Raw genomic sequence first — 21,948 nt, forward strand, 5'->3', positions numbered from 1 at the left:
TTGGAAGTTCCAATGTATCTGAGAGTATTAAAGGCTCTGAGAAGTCCTGTAGTGTTTACCGTGATGTTTTCCAAGCTCATTTTTGTAACGCGTATTACCATCTTATGGAATTCTTGTTTCATAGAGCATACTTTGATAAGTCCTGGCTCACAAGATAAAGTCACAATCACTTAGCCCAGCCAATGAAGCCCTTCACAACTCCCCTCTAGGCTACATTCCCAGATTCACTTCGGCCTGTTCCCTGTTTGTCGTCTCCCCGTTAGAGGCCATTCTTCATTCTCAGAATGTGCACGATCTACTCTTTTCTTTCCATGGAAATTCCTCCTTCCTTCTCCTCCTTCATCTTGCAAACTCATATTTAAGCTTCAAAAACCAACTAAAGCATTGCTTACGCCGACCACAAACTCTACACTCCCTTACCTTCTTCATCACGTTAGCATTTTTATGCACCGCTACTATTTCTATTTTAGCTCTTTCTGTATGAGAGTTACTTGTTTATTTCATCATTTCACCAGCAAGACTGGGGTGGAGAAAGGCTTCATCTTAATTCTATCTCTACCTCTGCAGCCTAGATGGTTCCCAGCACTTAACTCATATGCAACGAGTGTTTATTTGCTGAAGGGACTTAGAGATCAAATTACCAAAGGTAAGTTCTTCTTGCTCTTTTTTATGTTTTGAGCTTTTTCTGCATGACCATATGAATTATTTAATCAACAGAACCTGAAAGAAAAGAGGGATGCCTGATTTTGTCCAGCCTCGTCACCATAAAAAACACTTGGAAGAAAGGGAAGACTCAATCTTTCCCCCCAATGCCCACCTCTCCCTGACCATATGTGAGTGAAACTAGTTGATTTATGGCTCAAGAAGGATCAATTGTTTGAAAGAGTCATTTCAAACACTTGTTTGCAAGAGCCATTGGATATTATTTTAACAGCGATATAAACATTATGCTCCCATTGTAGATTTTCTGATTCCTTATGCCTGAGAACGTGCCTTTAGCCTTGACTCAATGGCAGTGATATTGGAATGAATGCACTTCCAATGGTATCTGGACCCCCATGAATATAAGATGCTTTATCTCTGGAGACCATCCAGGCAAGCCATGCTTTAAATAAATAAAATGAATGCTCTGATCATCCAGGATGCCTATGGGCCAAGGCTTTTCAGTGTTATAATGTGGATACAAAGCCTGATTGTAGATACAGGCAAGAGGGAGGGTAATATAATAGAGGCAGGAGACCATAGCTCTGCATCAAAGTAAGAGAGCATCTTAATGGGAGCCTGGACAGGGTGACGACTTGACTCTATAATCCCATCAGTTTTATTGTCCAAACGCCATTTGTACACTTACGGAGGAGCCTCTTTAACGGTAGGGAAATACTAACGGCAACATTTAAATATGGACTAGACAGGCGTCATGTCTGATTCTCTCTCTCTTTCGTGTGAGTGTGTGTGTTTGGGTGTGATGCATGTATGTGCATAAATGTGTGTGACTGTGTGTGTCATATCTGGGGATACCTGGTCCCCACCTGATGGCAGTGACTGATTACGCCACAGAGGGGTTGATGTCACAGACCTCTCATGATCCTGAACTAGGAGTGGGGGCTTATTCAGTTTGTCCTCTTTGGTTAAAATACTTTTGTTTTCATCAGCGGCATCTATTTCTTGGAAGAATTCCCATGGTCTGAATGGGACCCTGAACGAAGATCAGCTGGAGACGGGGTGAATTTCCACGGAGAGGCAACCCCTGCATCTGCCCTGTGTTGTTTAGGACTCAAAGTGTACAGTCCACCCTTACTTTAGTTTCATTTCAGTTTCACTTTAGATCAGGGGTCCGCAAACTAGGGCCCGTGGGCTGCCCACCTTCTTTTGTAATTGGTGTTTTACTGGAGCACAGCTGTACCCCTTAGCTTACATCCTGTCACGCTGCTTTCACAGCACAATGGCAGCACTGAGGAGTTGCAACAATGATGGTGTTGCCGATGAATTTAAGGTTCTTTTTTTTTTTTCGGACGCGCAGTCTCAGCGGCCATGGCTCATGAGCCCAGCCGCTCCGCGGCATGTGGGATCTTCCCGGACCGGGGCACGAACCCGTGTCCCCTGCATCGGCAGGCGGACTCTCAACCACTGCGCCACCAGGGAAGCCCTAAGGTTCTTTTCTTCATCGTGAAAGAATTTGGAGACAAAGTGATAGGTAAGAATCAGATTTATTTAGAGAGAAACACACTCCACAGACAGAGTGTGGGCTGTCTCAGAAGGTGAGAGAGAGCCTCGAAACCTGGGGTGGTTATTTTTTATGGGCTGGTAATTTCATAGGCTAATGAGTGGGGGGATTATTCCAACTATTTGGGGGAAGGGGCAGGGGTTTCCAGGAGTTGGGCCACTGCCCACTTTTTGGCCTTTTATGGTTAGCCTCAGAACTGTCATGGCACTGGTGGGTGTAGCGTTCAGCATGCTAATGTATCACAGTGAGCGTATAAGGAGGCTCAAGGTCTACTGGAAGTCGAATCTTCTGCCATCTCGGACCCAGTTTGTTCTCACTAGTTTTCATCGTGTAGTATGGCTATGTCATTCTTTTAAAAGTTGTGCCCTGCCACCTTCCCTCCTGTTTCAATGGTGGAAACTGCAAACCCAAGACACTTACTCCCTGGTCCAATACAGAGAAAGTTTGTGGACCCCTGTTCTAGATCATGAACCTGAGTTGGGCAGGACCTCCGAGGTGCCCTCACTGGCTCTCGGCTGACACTGGAGACCCACCTGGTCTTTCTTCTGCAGCTGCTTGAGCAGCTCCTGTGACAGGTGATGGTACCTGGCAGGAAAGCAGAGTGATTTTCAGTGTTTCCTTCCAGAGTTCTGTCTTCTCACATCTCCCAAGGTCTTGGAATTCCAGAAGATTCCTTACAGTGGACCTTCACAGCTTCCTTCCATATAGCCATTTTACTCAATGGGAGGTACAATTTATTTTTTCCATACCCAACTCAACACCAAGAAATGCAACCTCTCGCTCCTGGAAAGTCTGCTTTTGAATGAACCTGAATGCCTCCAGAGAACATCCCTACAGAGTTTGAGTGTTAGCTGCTGTGCTTTTGGCTTCTCCTCCACTTGAGATGCCCACTGGTGAGGCAGAAAGAGCGTAGCAGTAGAGCCAGAAGACCTGGGCTTAAAGGATCAGTTGGTCACTCAACCATTATTTACTGAGACTACTTGATTACAATGACTCTGATTGAAATAGAGCTGGAGCCTACGGTCTTTTCTCCCATGTCCTCCACCTGTCTTTTGTCTGTAGAAAAACTTTAGCCAAAGGATAAGTTTAATCAGAGAAGTGAGAAAAACGCAGAAGCAAAGGAAAGCAAACAGGACAAAATAATAATAGTTTAGTCATTAAGCAAAGTCAAGGACCTTTAGTTCCTCCTCAAGGGCTGTAGATAATATTCTGAGCCATAACGTTTCAGCTGTTTCGTAGATACTGAAACCCCCATCAAGTGGAAGAAGTTAATGACATAATGACCAGACAGTAGCCATGACATGAGCTGCCACAATTCCGAGAACTAGCCTCAAAGAAATTGGAACAAACTGACCCTGGAACTGAAGACTAACTGTACTTAAACCAATCAAAATGACGCTGACCAGACCACCGCATGACCAATTTCAAGATGACTGCCAGAGCTGACTGTGCCATTTCTGCATGTAGCCCCCTCTTTCCGCCTATACACCCCTGAAACTCCCCTTTAAAAGCTCTGGCCCATTGAATGTCAGCGGAGGAGTCGGCCTCTGGACACGAGTCTGCCCTCCAACCCCTGTTTGTTGGCCTCAGAAATAAAGCACACTTTCCTTTCCACCAATCCTGGCGCTCAAGTATTGGCTTTTGAGTGGTGAGAAGTGGGACCGCACTTTCGGTAACATGTTATCCCCCCGGGGACAGAGTTTTCAAAACCAATGCCTGCCCTCTGTTCCCAAACCTATGGAGAAGGTATATAAGCAAGCAGACTGTGGGGGGGACTTTAATATAATAGTTTGGAAGGTGCCTGTGGGTCCCTAATCCAATCAGCTGGGGTCTGGGAAGCCTTGAGATCCAAAGCAGTGGGAGCTTGAGATAGAGGAGAGAGGCGGTAGGGGGCATTTTGGGCAAATAATTGCTATTATTTGGAAGGTCCCTTCCAACTCTGACTTCCCATTGCTTACCTTAACCTGCCACCCCCCAATTTAAGATGGGCCTCTGTGCCTAAAGCAATGCTTCTCAAACTCTAAGGTGCAGGAATCACCCGGGAGCTTGTTAAAATCCAAATTCAGGTCTTGGGTGGGATCTGAGATGCTGTGTTTCTCACAAGCTCCAGGGGATGTGGATGAATGCTGCTCGTGGGTTTTTTGAGTACAAAGCGCTTAGAGGATTTTATTAATTCAACAGGTATTCATTAAGCACCCACTGGGTGCCAGGCACTGCACAGGCTCTGATGGAACTGGGATATGAGAGTCAGAAATGTTCACATGCTATCGTGGTCTCAACTGGTCCAGCAGAACAGACATGGAGTAACCACCACCCAGATGACCCGTTACATTTGTGATGAGCAACACAAGGTACCATGCAGACATAAACTCAGGTCACATGATTAGTTGAGGGTGGAGTTGGAGTGAGGAACGGCTCTCCTGTAGGAAGAAATATTTAAGGTTAAAACTTGGTTATCAAAATCCTCCTCTCCCATCCTGGGTCCCCACAGAGAATATGCTTTCTGTATGCCCATGACCTCTATTCCATAAATATCTGGGAGGATCAAGATGGTCTCAGTTGTCACACTGACAATGAACTCTCTGGCCATGAGACTTAGCCCAGACACCTCCTCCAGGAAGCCTGAGAGGATTGGTCCTGTCTGGCACTATTCAAGCTAATCCTCTCATGAGATCATTCTGAAAGACCCCTGTTTCTTAAGAGTTTTTCAAGTGTATCAGCTGCTAGATTATAAAAATCTCTGAGGGCAGGAGCCTGGCTTCCATTGCCTCTTACCCCGGTGCCCAGAGCAGTGCTACACAGGGCACACGTGTTCACATTTCAATGGAGTGACTTCGAAATGGGAACTTTGCCTTAGAGGGGGTTGGTCATGTCCTGTGCATTGTGCACCAGCCATCAAAAGTCCAATGCTTTCCTCACATCTTTTCCGGTGTGTCAAATGAGGAACCCCATGACCTTGCCTTTGGCTTTCGGGTCCTAAAACTCAGGTTGATTGTCCCAGAGTCAAGTCCACGTGTGTGATGTGAGGCTACCTGTGACTTCCTTTAGTGAGCACATACTACGTGCTGGCTCTCTTCTGCACACCTCCTAATGAAGTGGGAGTTAGTGTGGACTTTTTCCAGGCTGGCTGAACTGGTCATAAAATAAAAGTTCTGGCCGTTTTGAGTAATATTTGGCAAGAAGGGGATTAACATGGAGCTGGGTTAGAAAGAGCACTTCAAAGGTTTGCCTGAGAGAAACGTGATCAACCGTCTTTGGAGAGAAGCAGGGAATAAGATTGGGCGTGGTGCTCTAAGGGCAGCCAAGTCACCCTCTCCCAGTGGGTGGGAGGGGACATTAGAAGTGACAGTACCCCTATACTCAATATTTTTTTTTTTTGCGGTATGCGGGCCTCTCACTGTTGTGGCCTCTCCCGTTGCGGAGCACAGGCTCCAGATGCGCAGGCTCAGCGGCCATGGCTCATGGGCCCAGCCACTCTGCAGCATGTGGGATCTTCCCGGACCGGGGCACGAACCCGTGTCCCCTGCATCGGCAGGCGGACTCTCAACCACTGTGCCACCAGGGAAGCCCATATACTCAATATTTTATAATAACCTATATGGGAAAAGAATCTGAAAAAGAATATATATATATATATATATATATATATATATATGCACACATACACATATACATGTTTATATATGATTGAATCACTGTGCTGTACACCTGACACTAACACAACATTGTAAATCAACTATACTTCAATAAAATAAATAAATTTTTTAAAAAAGAAGTGACAGTTCCCTAGCAAGGGGATGCAGACTGAAGAGTACTCAGAAGAAGAGACATGAGAAGGAGAATAAACAGCACCTCCTGCCAGCGGTGGAGGAAACGACCAGAACGGGCAACAGGAGGTCTGTTTGTAAGAGTCAGCTGGGGCTGCCCCAAGGACACCATTTCCAACAGGTTTGAGGGGAGTCTTTAATTTTATTTAACGCTTTAAACTTTTCATTGTATTACTTTGCAAAAAGAAAATAAAACTTTTTTTTAAGCATACTTGGAGTAAAACCCACACATATTAGTTTCCTGTGGCTGCCATAACAAAGCACCGCAAACTGGGTGGCTTAGAAAAACAGAAATCTGTTCTTTCACAATTCTGGAAGCAAGAAGTCCATAATCAAGGGGGCAGCAGGGCTGCTGTCCCGCCAAAGGCTCTAGGGCTCTGGCCTCTTCCGGCCTTCCGGTGGTTCCAGGCAGCATCGCTCCTGTCTCTGCCTCCATCTTCAATGGTCGTCTTCCCACTGTGTCTTCACATGAACCTTCTCTTCTCTGCGAGTGTCTGCCCCAAATTTCCCTCTTCTTAGAAAGACACCAGTCATATTGGAGGAGGGCCCACCCTAATGACCTTACGCTAACTTGATTCCATCCGCAAAGACCCTATTTCCAATAAGGTCACATTCACAGGTACAAAGGGTTAGGACTTCAACACGTTTTTGGGGAGACACAATTCAACCTGTATCACCAACCATCCCAATTTTCAATTTATTTTCTTTAGATGAAGTTTTATATTACTATCGACGTGCTATATTTAAAATAGCCAAAGAACTTCCTGTACACCTTCAAATTATTTTTTGTATACCTTTAAAATATATATATATTTTCCTAGGGCTTCCCTGGTGGCGCAGTAGTTGAGAGTCCACCTGCTGATGCAGGAGACACAGGTTTGTGCCCCGGTCTGGGAAGATCCCATGTGCCGCGGAGCGGCTGGGCTCATGAGCCATGGCCGCTAAGCCTGCGCGTCCGGAGCCTGTGCTCCGCAATGGGAGAGGCCACAACAGTGAGAGGCTCGCGTACCGCAAAAAAAAAAAAAAAAAAAAAAAAAAAAAAAAAAAAAATATATATATATATATATATTTTTTTTTTTTTTTCCCTAGGTAGGCTCTTTTAAAAACTTGTGGGAAAATAATTGTAATTTTTTTTGGCACCAAAGCCTAGGTCATTTGTCACTCTCCAAATAGTAAAGGCAAAAGTCCTTCTTGTATTTTAACATAGATTCATTGAAGGGAATATCTTGTTTTCTTAGCAATCCATAGTGGTGTGTCTAATAATATTATATAAGAATTTAATAATACATTTGTATTAGTACATATTATTATGTATAATAATACTACTTCTTATATACTTACTTTGGAGAAAATATCGGAAAATGCCCTTAAGTAATGCTTACATTTTTGTAAGTTACCACTTTCTTTTTCCATTCTAAAATTCTCTAGTTTTTTAATCTTATAATTTTCTATTATAATCCTAAAATTCTGTAATTATGTCCATCTCACAAGCACAGAAGTAACATATATTCCTATTATTAAACTATTATAAATAGTTCAAATTGGTCCTCATAGTGGGGAAAATTATATTAAGTTTAAGAAACAAAAATACAGTCTGGGACAAGAAAACTGATCTCTCTAAGAATCATCCACTTGTAGAAATATTACTCTTCACTCTGATTTTTGCATCATGTTGTTAAAAGAGAACCTAGCCATAGTCAAACTGTGAAATGCCAAATTAATGAGTGATATGATCTTTGGAGAAAATGCTTTTAATAATATTTTATTTTAAAAATAATGTCTTTTTTGGTCTGTGTTTAGAGAGAGCCTAAAACCCAGGTCAGTATTTTTCACCTGGTGGGGTGTGTGTGTATGTGTGTTTGGGGGGTTACTTATTTAAAATGCGGATTACGAGGTGCATCTGAGACTATTGGAATCGGAGGTTCTGAGGGACGGGGTCCAGGTCTCTGGATTATTAGCAAGTCTCCCTGGGGATGTTTATGCACATATAAGTTTGATAATCTCTTACTTGGACCCTTTGCAAGCACTGTTATTCGCCTGATGGCAGGTCCCTAAATGAGGGAGGAATATAAAGGCTCAGCCTCTTCTGAGCTGCCTCAAAACCCTGAACCTAGTACACAGCACCCATCATGTGACTCCACACAGGGGGGGCCCCAAGGACCCTCTGCTCCTCTTCTGCATCAAGACATTGGGGGGCTTCCTGAAGAGCTTGCCTTAGGACTGCAGACTGTGCTCTCAGAAATAGGTCCTGTCCTTGTCGCCCCTCCTCATATTAATGCCCCTCCTGTGACCCCAGCCAGGCTGAGTCTTCTGTGCATCTTCTGGGACCCAGCTATGGGAACCCCGGGAACAAATGCAGGCAACACAAGGAGAGGGCTGCCAAGTAAAATACAGGGCACCCCGTAAATTTGAATTTTAGATAAATAATAAATAATGTTTTAGTACAGGTATGTCCCCAATATTACATGGGACATACTTAGACTAAAAGAAATTCAAATCTCACCAGGTATCTTGTAGTTTTTTACTTGCTGAATCTGGCAGTCCTACATCCTGACACTTCTCTGGGTGAAGTGAGTCCTCCGGGTTTAAGTCCCTACAGTCACAGCCCTGGGGAAACAAAGTCATTCCATACTTTTGCTGCAAAAGAATTAGCCAAGGCCCAGTTCATGTACATTTGGAGGTTGAGTCCAGTTTTCACGTTTTCGAAATATTTTCTAATTTTGATAGTAATGTACAAGTTGACAGTCACCACTAGATTTCTACGAGCTGTAGGTCTTTGAGTGATTTTGACAGAAACCGCTTTTATAGCTTTTTCCCCCTGTTCCTTTCATGACAGTTTCAAGCTACACTCATGTAAGGCTAATTTGTGATCGATCATTTTTCCCTCTGGTGGTGATGTGGCATCCTGAGGGCTGAAGTGGGTCAGCATCACGTTCTGAGTCCCAGCCAACTCTTCAATTAGAAGGCAGAGATAAGTGAGCTGTTACCCAGGCGTGCTCTCTCTTGCTCTGTCTCTCTCTCTCTTTCTTGCTCATTTATCTTATCTCTCAAGAATATGCCATTTGGCACTGCTGAAAACAGCCTCCTTGTACTTCACCGTACTGTTGCTTTCTCCAGATCCGTTTTGATCCACGTAACATCCCAGTCATTCTGATAAGTTCCCCCAAGTTCATCACCATTCGCAAAACTCAGAGGGGAAGGGCTGAACGTGTGAAATGATCGGAACAGTAATAATCATCATCATCTCAGGAAGAAGAGATAGACCAGGATAGCAGCTAAAATATTATAATCCAAACAATGTTATGGGTAATTTTCCCCTCATAACCCAAAGACCAAAAACTTTCTGACTCTTTAAACTTCAGTATTGCACCAATTAAATTTCAGCTTAGGAATCTGAGCTTCTGGTCTATGTTCCATTAAAAAAATGTAGCCTATCTTATGTTCCCTAAAGAATCATAGGAATAACTTTTTATTCTTCCTAATCACTTTTATTTTTCTCAATTAAGAAGCGTGAGAAGAATATTAACTGCAGATGTTAAATCATGTGTTCTCGATGTGGTGACGATCACATCTTAAACAATGCTATTTTCTTACAAAAAGTAGGAATGAGGCTTTTTTTTTTTCTTGTCGCATTTAACTTTTCTACCTCACAGCTCAGATAGCTTTTTAATCAAAGCGGGTAATGGAAGAACAGTCTGTACCCTCAAATGCAATCATATTTAATCATATTTAATATCCTTATTTCTCAGCTGATCAAACTTTAAAATTTTGGATGCTTTGGTTTGATTTAGAACTCTGTAGAAGTCTAACTAATAAAGAAGCACATTCCTTTGTTGTGTGGATGGGGAAGTGTGCTGGGGAGAGGCCTGGGCTGTGGGTCTGGATTCCAGGTACTAGACAGGGCTCTGAGCATGAGTTGCCTCTGTGCCTCTGTTTTCCCATCTGTCAAAGGGGTGGGTCAGTGTATGTGTCCACTTAACACTTCTTCATCCTCTGAAACAGTGAATGCAGGTGGGTTGCTCTCATTGCCAGAGGGCAGGATGCAAACAATGTCTCTCTGGATTGCTTGTGCTTTGCACAGTGCCTGCATACAGCAGACGCTTCGTAAATGTGCGTGGAGTGGGGATTGGATTGAATGCTATACAACCATTAAAAATGTTAAGTAGGGTTTGTATATATGTATAACTGAATCACTTTGCTGTACACCTGAAACTAATGCAACGTTGTAAATCAACTATAATCCAATAAAATTAAAACAAAAATGTTAAGTAGGATTTGCATGTTGAAAAATGGACACTGGGCTTCCCTGGTGGCGCAGTGGTTGAGAGTCCGCCTGCCGATGCAGGGGACACGGGTTCGTGCCCCGGTCCGGGAAGAACCCACATGCCGCGGAGCAGCTGGGCCCGTGAGCCATGGCCGCTGAGCCTGCACGTAAAAGGCATTTCCCAAGAAAAGGTAGTGTGCTAGGGAGAGCTCAGAAAGTTCTGTCCTGGTAACCAGAGGAGCAGGGGTCGTGACAGGTTTCGATGGGAAACTGAAGATCCTGGGTGTTTCCTCATCTACCCCCTCAGGGTGGCTCCACTCTGTGCCAGGGTGAGGTTGCCCGCCTGTCCATCTCCTGCCCCTTCCACCTCTGAGATTCCCATATCTTTTCTGCTGGTTATTTTTCCTTTCTCGGCCAGCCAGCCACCCTTCAGAACCCCTCCATCTCCGCAGCTCAGCTCCAGAAAGGCCTATAAGAGACATTTCTCTCCTCGCTGCCTTGGTGACTTTAAAGTCCATTCTAATTATTTTAATCATCCCTCCCCAACACTATCATTACTTTCTAGTATCACAGTGCCTGAGTTCCAGTTGTGTTGTTACATGGGGAGTGCATACTGCCTATGTCATGGGGATTTTTTGATGTGCAGTGATAGGGTACCATTTTCTCAAAGCTGATAATAGATATCACACCAAAGTAGGGAACATTCAGGGCACTGTAGTCTCGTAGGACCCACACTGTCACCTTGGAGGAGCATGCCATGAGCCTCTAGCCTGGACACAGATTCATTTCAAGGGACCTGAGTCCTGGACTTGGGTTGCTGGACCCCGACGGCAAGTCAGAAACAAAGAGTTCTAGGTCCTTCGAAAACTATCCATTTTTAAAATTCTCCTTTTAATTATTGCATTCATACACGTGCATTAGGGAAAACTTGGAGATTATTTTTATTTGTGCATATGGGCAATGCGCATACACACAAGAAGGTTTGTGTAAGTTTTTTCATCTTGGTTTTCCACTCTGTTTTATGGCATGAACACTTTCTGAAGCTCTTGAGATGTCTTTGAGAACGTGATGTTTAAAACATGGCTGTAGAGGACTCCATGTGGTGGGTGTAGGTGATTCACTGAACTCGCTGGGGTTGGACATTTGGGTGGTTATCTGGCATCACAGATATGGGTGACAGTAAACAGCAGGCGCCCTATTCCCACCATGTCCCAGCTCTGTCTTGAATCCTAGAACTGAGCGTCCCTCTTGGCCCCTTTGGTAGAACTTTCCTTGCTCCGATGCATCATCACCGTGGGACTGAACTCTGAGCTGTGGCCAGAGCTGCCTCCAGCCTTGTCAGCCCCGTGGGGTGAATTAGGAAGAGATGTCACTTCCCACAAAGCCCTTGACTTCCATCTGTCAGGAGATTTTCGTAGAGGATATTGTCATTATCTGGGGCGGGAATAGCACCCCCTTAGCCATGGTCCCCTTGTGCAGTGCACACCCTTGAACAATCCTCAGTGATGGCCTGGGAGGGCTGGTCCCTACCGTCCAGGGCTGGTTTGTTTCTGCTCTCCCTGTCTCTCTGCTTCTCCCTCCTTTGGTCATCTATTCCCTGACCCCACCAGTGGTAATCTGTCCTTTTCCTGATCAATTGCAACTATTTTCCTTTCTGGCTTGAGCCTTCACACCCACCTGCTTATTATTATGTCTGTTTTCTTTTAAAAATCGTTTTAACTCTTCCTCTAGTCAGGAAGCCCAGTGAAATGGGTTTTGGGGTCAGACAGTCCTTGATTCAAACAGAAGCCCCATCACTTATTAGTCTTATGACCTTGGACAACTGACTTTGCTGGGCTAATCCTTTTTTCTCATTGGCAAAACAGAATGACATAATCTAACACATGAAACACTTGTGCGGATTAAAGGAAAATTCCAAATCCAGGGTCACCATCCATTAGTATCTTTCCTTCCCCCTCCTTGAGGGCAGAGACTGTTTGTGTAACTTCCTCTGTCCACAGGGCCAATACATGTTGCTGTATGTCAGGGACCCCTGAAGTTTGGTTGAATAAGTAAATGGGGGCTGAGGAGGAGAAAGAGGGGACTCATGCCTTCAGCAAGTCATTCTATAATGGAATGTTTACTGAGAACCTGCTATGTGCTAGGGAACAGAGATGTCAAGAAGAGACACAGAGCCCCTCACTGCAAAGGACTTATTGTATTACCCTGTATCCACCCCATATTTCAGAGGAAGAGAGTAAGTCAAAGGCTTGAGAGTGAGAACGATGCATATTTGACACCATAATCTACTCCATGCTGGAAGCTGGGAACCAGAAATTAGTCTGCCCTCGTCCTTCCTTTTAAGGTTTCCTGAAGTACGCGCTTGGCTTCTAAGTTTTGAAGGATGCATAGGAGTTCACCACTCAATCAACAAGTACCTTCTGGCACACCTGTTATTTGCCACGCCCTATTTGCTGGGTGGTGACATCCAAAGGCATAAACTCTGGCTCCTGTCCTCACAGAGCTTCCTGGGGAGATGACATAAACAGCTGGCAAAAGAAGTGCTTGCACCAGAGGATGTCACCAAGAGGCACTGGAAGATGGCACGGGCTGCAGGAGGATTGTGCTGGGCCGGAAGAAACAAGGAGGGCTTCCCAGAGGTGGTGACATACGAGAAAAGGGGAGCAAAGGGGCCCCAAAACAAGTGTGCTGTCTGGTAGCTTAGCTGGTGTGCAGACCCCAGGGGATCAGTAGCGTGTCACCATCCACACATCCCTGATTGTTCTCATCTCAGTGGATGCAGAGGGTGATGGCAAAGTCCTGCTGTCCCCATCCACTCGGGAGGTATCCCATTTCCTTGCAGCTTGATGGGCATCCCCATAAACACCCTGCCTTTGATGTATACGCACAGGGTAGGATTTGCCTCTGAAACCCCAGGACTACCTGGGAGAAGGAGGCTCTGAGCTGCTTGGAATTATATGAAGGCTTTGCCCCCTAGTCGATTATTAACACAGAGCCAGGGAAACACCCAGGCCTAGGGGACAAATGGCTGTGTATGCAGAGCTAAGGCAGGTGGTGACCTGGCCCTCATTTCTCTTCCCGCCTCCCCGAGAAGTCCACTCTCATGAGCTCAGCCATGAGCCTGCTGTGTGGAAAACTTACAGAAATGCAAAAGCAGAGGCTGCACTGCAAATGTTACCCCAGGTAATATTCAGGGAGTATGTTAGTGATGTTAGGAGTGCGTAATGAGTAAACGTCAGCCCAGGACTTGGCATCAGAGCCCAAGAGGGCAGCACTGTGTGACCTCAGGCAAGTTCTCAACATCTCTGGGCCTCAGTTTCCCCATCTGTAAAGTGGGAACAACATAACAGATTTGTAGGTTTGCTGTATGTATTATTGTTGCATATGGATGAATGAGTACGTAAACAATAATGGTGAAAGCCGAAGGTAATTGGCTGTTTACGCTAATCCAAGAGCTGTGAAAATACCCATTTTCTCACTTAATTCTCAAAACCTCCCTCAGAGGCCTGGGCTATTGCTCCCTTTGGCCTGTTTATATCAGACTCCAGGAAATGGTTGTGGCTGTTATTTTTCCTGTTTCTTCCCAGAGCACCTCTAGGGCCAATTCTTCTCTTCCTTCTTGGTAACCTCTGTGGCTGGTGTATGGTAAGTGACCTACATGGGTGACCAGTGACCCAGTTAGATGCTGGATGTGGGCGCTGGGTCTCAGGGGAGAGCCTGAGAGGAGAATCTGCTTGGCCAAGTGGAACAGAGACGTGTGATCTTCCCTCAGTGGAGGGGAAATCGCTGGAAGGCACGGACCCTGGGTTCTCCCCGGTTGGGCAGCGCTGGTTGGTCATGGTGATTGTTTGAGTGTGTGTCCACAGACCCTGCCCCCCATGTTGAGTTCTGACCGTGTCACTTACTAGCCCTGTCTTTTTGGCAAGTCACGCATCTGGGCTTGGGTTTCCCTAGAGGCAGAACCCTGGGGATTCCAGGAACACACGCAGGGTGGTGAAGAGGGGACACAGGGAAGGGAAGGTGTGAGGCATCAACACCGTGCGTTGGGAACAGAAGATGCTTGCCTTAGAATGATCCACTATGAGAGAGGGAGCCAGTTGGGGGAGGGAGGGGAGGGTTAACTCCAGCCTGTACATCCTGGATGATCAGCTGTCTGGGCTGTGAAGGCAGCCCCTCAGCTGAGAGCCTCAACGTCGGCTGTTGGAAGTCCGCCCAGGGTCCCATCCTGAGGTAGAAGGGCCAAGGGGTGTTCAGCCACTGAGGGATTACATCTGCCAGTCATGTAACCTACCAAGCCTCAGTTTCCTCTCCTTGCAAATGGGCTGGGCGTCCTCATCTGGTCGTCTTTGCAGCAGGCATTTGTAGCAACCATGGAGGGTCAGACAGAAATGGTGAGGCAGCACCACGTCTGTTCTCCAGGAGACCTGGAAGAAGATGCACTCACAGACCAGATGAAGAGGCTTGGGGCAGGCTGTGGAGAGGGGGCACAGGACAGTGGGATGTTGGTGCAGCTTTGAGAAGGGATCCACACCGGCTCTTTTCCTCAGGCCACAGCTAAGGTGGGTGGGGACTGATGGAGCCTTGGTCAATCTGCGGAGCTGAGGCTAGAAGGTGCTGGTGCCTGCTTTCCAGCTGGCATCCTGGGAGGTGGCACCTGGCAGGCTTTCTGCTCACAGCCCTGCAGTGAGAAACAACAGGTGGGGTTTGGTCCTGCGTCTCTTCTACTGTGCAGATTTCTTTTCTGGACTGTAGTTTGTTTGCATACATGGGCTGGGTGGCTGCAGAGAGCCCACGCTCTGGGTTCCTGGGGGCGCAGATAGGTGCAGGAGGGAAACTGTTACTCGAGGGAGGGAGAAGGACACGAAAGATGCCAGAGACTACATTTCCCAGCTTCCCTTGCAGCCAGGTAGGTCATGTGACTGGGTGTATTAGCTTCCTGCTGTTGCGGTAACAAACTACTACAGACTCCATGGCTTCAAGCAACGCACTTTTATTCTCTTACATTTCTGGAGGTCAGAAGTCTGACGTGGGCTTCACTGGGCTAACTTCGAGGTGTCAGCAGGGTGATGTTCCTTCTGGAGGCTCCAAGGGAGTATCCATTTTCTTTCCCTTCCAGCATCCAGAGGGGGCTTGCGTTCCCAGTTCCCAGGCTCCTGGTCCCCCTCTTCCATCTTCAAAGCCAGCATCTCTCTGACCCTTTCTTTGCTGTGACATTTTTCTGACCGATTAGAGCCGGGAACGCTTTGCCACTCTTAAGGATTCACACGATTACTTTGAGCCCTCCTGGATAATCCAGGATACTTGCTTAACCTTAATCACATCTTAAAGTCCTTTTTGCCATGTAAGGTAGCATATTCACAGGTTTCGGGGATGACATGGACATCAATGGGGGCCATTACGATGCTCTTTGCCCATGGTTATGAGGACAAGCATGTGCAACTTCTGTTTCTTGTATATACTTGAGATGAAGCCACGTGCTCTCTACATTTCCCCCACCCTCCAAGGTGTACAGTTTGAGACCCAAGGCCGAGAGCAATTGGGGCACCCAACCTAGACCCAGAGATGGAAGCCTCTTATTGAGGGTGGTCAGGACACCCACCAGCTCAGACCCCCCATGTGAAGACCCAGAGCACCCTTTACTGTTCTGGTTGGGTGTGTGAGAGAGATGTAAACTTCTCTCTTATTCAAGGCAGTGCTTGGGGGACTCTATGTCAGAGCACGGAGCCTACATTTACTTTTACGAATATAGGGAGATTATTGTATTAGAGATGCAGCTGAGTTAGGGAAATATAAAGAAACAGACACTTTCTTGCTCCCTTGAACACATGCTGGCTTTGGGGAACAACACCTTCTCTATTGACAGTGGCAGCAGTGAGGCATGAGTGCCACAGAGACAATCGGCTGGAATGGGGATACCCAGCCTGGCTTGGTGGTGACCTCGAGAAGGGCTTCCCAGGGGTGGTTGTTTCAACTAAGTGTTAGCCAGCCAAACAGGGATGGAAGGGCAGAGGTGCTGGTTATCTCCACTAAGCTGTGGCTTGTAAAGGCGTGCTCTCTCTCTCTCTCTCTCACCCTCTCTCTCTCTCTCTCTCTCTCTCACCCTCTCTCTCTCTCTCTCTCCCTCTCTCTCTCTCTCCTCTCTCTCTCTCTCACCCTCTCTCTCTCTCTCTCTCTCTCTCTCTTCTCTCTCCTCTCTCCTCTCTCTCTCTCTCCTCTCTCTCTCTCTCCCTTCTCTCTCTCTCCTCTCTCTCTCTCTCCTCTCTCTCTCTCTCACCCTCTCTCTCTCTCTCTCTCCCTCTCTCTCTCTCTCTCTCTCTCCCTCTCACCCTCTCTCTCTCTCTCTCTCTCTCTCACCCTCTCTCTCTCTCTCTCTCTCTCTCTCTCTCACCCTCTCTCTCTCTCTCTCTCTCTCACCCTCTCTCTCTCTCTCTCTCTCTCTCACCCTCTCTCTCTCTCTCTCTCTCTCTCTCTTCTCTCTCCTCTCTCCTCCCTCTCTCTCTCCCTCTCTTTTTCTCTTCTCTCTCTCTCCCTCTCTCTCTCTCCTCTCTCTCTCTCTCTCTCTCCCTCATAGCTTTTCCTTTGCCTTCAGGCCTATTTTCCTTATGACCACAGGCTGGGGTGACTTGGCACTGAAATTGGACTTGCCTTGGGCTGGCAGGCACAGATTAGTTTCCAGGGCTGGAGTGAACTGTACACCCAGGGAACAGAGTTGGAAGGTGTCCCAAGCCAGGAGCCGGACCTCTTCAGGTACTTCTGGCTCCAGCATGGGGTAAACTCTCTAACTGGTGGACCTGCAGGACTCCCCTCCTGGGGTCCCTTGTATGACATACCTGGTGAGTGACGCTCTGGCATTTGCTTGTGCACCACCAGTGATGGGGAACTTGCTTTCCATTCCCAGATCCATTTCCTGCAGCTCTAAGGTTTTAACAAAGGGAAGCAGGTGGGTGCCGGGAGCCCACAAGGTCGAGATGAGCCCAAGGCAGGATCAGAGAGAGTTACTGACATCCTGTATCATCAAGGCTTGGGTTAGACAAACCCAAGTGACCCTGGGTATCTCAAGCAGGAGGGGACTGACAGGGCATTGGAGACGCTGGGATGATTGGAAGAGCTGGCCTTGTGAAGATCATGGAAGCTGCTGCTGGCGCTTGGGAACTCAGAACTGCAGAGATGGTGGTCACAGCTGCCAGGAGTCTCAGCTGAAACTGTGGGCTGCCCAGGCGCTGGTCAGTGGTAAGACCTCGTGTCAGCTGTTTGTGGAAGCCGGGGTGCCCGATGTTCCTCCAAGGGCGATAGAGGCTCCTGCTTCTCTCCCACCTTCCAGATCTCCCTGGAGTGCCTCTCATTGCAGGGACCTAATGGGGCATCCTGGGGATGAGAAAGGCAGCTTCTGGGCTTCCAGCCTCTGCCGTGTGGGAAGGGGCAGAGTAGAGGGCAGGGAGGAGGGGTGGGAGGGGTGGGAGGAAGGGAAGGCAGGAGACTGTCTAGCTCATGTGGTCTGCTTCAGACACTGTGCCCACATCTTTCCTGGCGTTTTCATACGAGGAGTAGTCGACCAACCACACGCTGGCTTAGAAACGACCACATGGGTGAGTTTTTTGTAAGTTGCACATGCTAAAGAGATGACCTCAAATATTGGGTCATTCCTTATTTTCTCAATGAAAAGATTCCCACCGAAGTGTTTTGACTACTCGGAAAATCAACTCAGGATAACCAATTTGTTAATCTACGAACCTATACTTAAGACCACATACAATATAAAATAGAGATTTAAAAAAATGTCCTTTTGCTGTCTCGCATTTAAGTTTGCCTATCGCTGACATGTGATTATTACTTGTTACTGAAGCTCGCATATGCTACTTTGACACCAGCAGTCATGATCATCTCAGTCCTTTGAGATACAGCACCCTTGAGACTTGTGTTCCCTGGAAGTTGTATTCCAAGCCACAGGGGTTCATTCACATAACATGACAACCGTTTACACAAATGATCCTGAAAGTGTGCATTTGTGATCTGGGAGGCTCTTCATGTGGTCTTTAAAGGGCTTCTTTAGAAAGACACTCAGCACTGAAGGGCGTAGCTCATCTAGCCCATAGAAGGATGACTAACTCCCTGGGGTACTTCTTTGCCTCCTTTATAGGTGATTTCTCTCAATATCCCAAGCTAGCCTTGACTGAGTTCATTTCAGTCTCTGCATCGGCTCCAGACATAACCTTCCCTTGTATTTGGGCTTGCACAGAATGAAAGGACAGTGAAGACACAGCTCCTGTGTGTGTGTGTGTGTGTGTGTGTGTGTGTGTTTATATTTGCATAGTGCTTTTAGAAAATTCTTTCATGGGCCTTATTCCTTCATTCACATTCATTCATTGACTCATTCACATCATTTCCATTCTGATACCACTGAGCGGATTCCCACTGCCCTTGGGATAAAATCCAAGCTAGTTTCCCAGGCCTGTGGGTCTCAACATCACCTGAAGCCTGTCTGGGTTCCTCCTCTTCCTTCCCACTCTGTCCCAGTGGTGCCCCTGCACTGGTCCTCAGCCTGTCCAGCCTGCCTGGGGCCCTGGCATTAGCTCTTTCCCTGCCAGGAATGCTGGTCCCCCACTTCTGTACCTGGTGGATCCCTCTCTACCCCTCAGGTCTGTGTTCAGTGAGGCTGACTCTGCTTCTCTTCCTAAAGAAGCAGCTCTCCATCACCATCACTCTTGGTTGGGTCTTCCAGATTGGTTCTCCTCTTGGCTCTTAGCATTATCTGGCAGGGTCTGGTTCAGCCGTCTGCTCACGTACCTGTGGTCTGGGTCCTCCCCGTCGCATGAGCTCTGAGGGGGTGGGAACTGAGGACGAGAAGAGCCCTCCCTGCAGCTCCTGGAAGACCTGAGCTGGCTGGCTTTGTGACACCAACCCCAGCAGGGCCTGGTGGTCACCATCCGGTGTATGCAGCCATTGGGCAAGGCTCAAGTCTTATTGGCCTAAGTTCACTCCAGGGGGAAGGGAGCTCAGAGAGGTCAAGTAACAAAACCAAGACCACACAGGGCATACTCAGGGGAACTGGGAGTGAGTCCCGGCGTACTCACAGCTTGCACTTGAGCATGTGCGATGCTGTCCTCTCTGTCCCCTCCCACTGACCTGCATGCACTGACACACTTTACATGTGAAAAAATGACTTACATTAGGAAAATTAAAGTTTTAAGGGTCTAATCTTTTCCTACCCCCACCAAAGACATCAGCCTGGGAAAATCTCTCCCAGGCCTTGTTTAACTTGATGGAAATAGGTAATGTGACAGCCCAGGTTCCCTTGTCGAAAGAAGAGGCAAAATGACTTCCTTTTCTTGGAGTCATGGGTGTAATGATTGGGCTAGAGAATCCATTTCAGCTGGAGAAGGGTGGGTGCTGATAAAGTTACGAGTCTGCTGCACCTTTTAAGATGAAATATTTAAACAAGTGGAACCTCGAGTGGGTGATGTATTAAGCTCTCCTGAGATGTAAATCACACGATTCCTAAGCGCCCTTTAACAAAGTCAATTACGTTACAGAAGCTTAATAGAGACCAGGGTCCCTTATGCTTAGAATCGCCCGTTTCTCCCTAGTACTTTCTCCAAGACAAAGACCTCTTTACAGAAGCAGAATGTTATTTAAAACCCTTCAACATCGTTTTATAAAGTGGATGAAATAAAAAAAAATCTGAACAGAAACGTATGCCCTGTTGACGTTGCTGGTGAGGAGTTGCACTTTGGCAGGTACATGGCAGGAAACATCTCTGTATTCCTGAAATCACCTCTATTAGATTATGTAGATATGATCTATGAAAATACTCCCAAACTTAATCTGTTGAGACTTTGGAAAGTGTATAAGCAAATGCTTAGATTTGCATTAGAGTCTTGACTTTGAAATCCATTACTGTAAGTTCCTTGCTGACTTTTGAGGGGCAATCTTTAGCACAGGAGGGAGGCGGGAGGGGACACGTTTGTGTTTAGAGGCTGACTGGCCCCCTGGATGTGTTTTTAAGGCCATTTAAATCTCTTCTGAAGGTCAATCCCATATTTTTCATTAGGGAATTAGTACCAGCCAAGCAAGGCGAGCCTGTGTCAAAACTGACTTCAGCCTCATGGCTTTCTGCAATCATTTTTAGAATATTTGTTTTATTATGTTTTTGTTCCATTTCATTTATTAAAAAAATTGAAATTTGTTGCATTTGCTTTTTTTTTTTAACCTCTCTCTGAACCACTCTACTTGTATTCTCTGGCAGATGTATATATTTTTTTAAAGTCAAGCGTAGAGTCAAAAAATAACAACAAAAAAAGAACGTCTGTTAGCTTCTTAATGATACAGGACTCTCTCTCTCTCCCTCCCTCCCTATTTATTAGGGGGTGGTGCACAAATTCTTTCCGTTCACATTTTACTTTGTTTTATTCAATTATTACATATTTTAAACAAGATGACTTTTCTGTGTCAGGAGTCAGCAAACTGTGTAAAATGCCAGATAATACATGTTTTAGGCTTTGTGGGGCTGTTTGGTCTCTGTCAAAACCACTCAATTCTGCCTTCTAAGCATGGAAACAGCTGTAGACAAAATGTAGATGAATAGGTGTGACTGTGGGCTAACCAAATTTTCTTTATGGACACTGAAATGTGAATTTCATATAATTTTCAGTTTTCCCCAAATAGTATTATTCTTTTGATTTTTTTCCAACCATTTAAAAATGTAAAAGTCATTCTTAGCTCTCACTCATGGAGAATTAGGCTGCGGGTAGGCTGGATTTGACCCTTGGACCATAGCTTGCTGATTCTGCTCTATATAGTAGCTGAAGATAATTGCCTTTCCTTAAAAATTTAAGGTTGATATGAAGCTCTCAAGTAATTCTGTTTCAAAATGAAAATAAGGGAGGATTGTTGCAAGTGAAGCCTGGCCATTAGGAAACTATTTGGACTCAGTTATGAATTGATTAATCCGTCACCTATTTAGAGCACCTGCTCTGTGTCTGATGCTCTACTTGGGGAGGAGCATGGGATTGTAGAATGACCTGGGATTGTAATCACTGTCAAAGTCAGGGAGGGGCTTGCAGAATATTTTTTGTTATTCTGAAGACATTTTGGAAGCAATGTCAAAGCGATGTAAAAGTGTCTATTTTTTCTTGATTTAATCATCTGTCACTTTCCGTATTCCAGTCACTGGAATGGAAAGGAGAAACTGCTCCTGAGAAATTTAAGCCTCTGTAAGTTTTGGACCTGGGCATGGACTCAGCTCTTCCTAATTCATCCCTGGCCAAAGGTCACCTGGAGGGCTTGCGAACTCATCCCTGACAAATAACTTGGTTGACTGGCAGTGTAAATTCATTTAGGTGGACATGTATCAGTGACCCTCTAAAAAGAAAGTGCTGGTCATTATACCAGCAGTTACCGTCACTCACATGAGGCTATGCATACAACTAAACCCTAGAATAAATGAAACCAAGAAGGTCCTATTACATCCAATCCCAAAGATTTGTCATCCTAACACTCTACGTGGACCTATTTGGGCTGAATTGGGCATGCTCACCTGTGACTTGGGAACAACAATTCAGCACACAGATCTTTAAGAGCCCTGGAGATGTTCCTATCCTTTGACCTTAATTAAATTTCTGGATAACTTTCCTGCC

This window comes from Orcinus orca, chromosome 2, assembly GCF_937001465.1.
Source record: "Orcinus orca chromosome 2, mOrcOrc1.1, whole genome shotgun sequence".
Lineage (NCBI taxonomy): Eukaryota > Metazoa > Chordata > Mammalia > Artiodactyla > Delphinidae > Orcinus > Orcinus orca.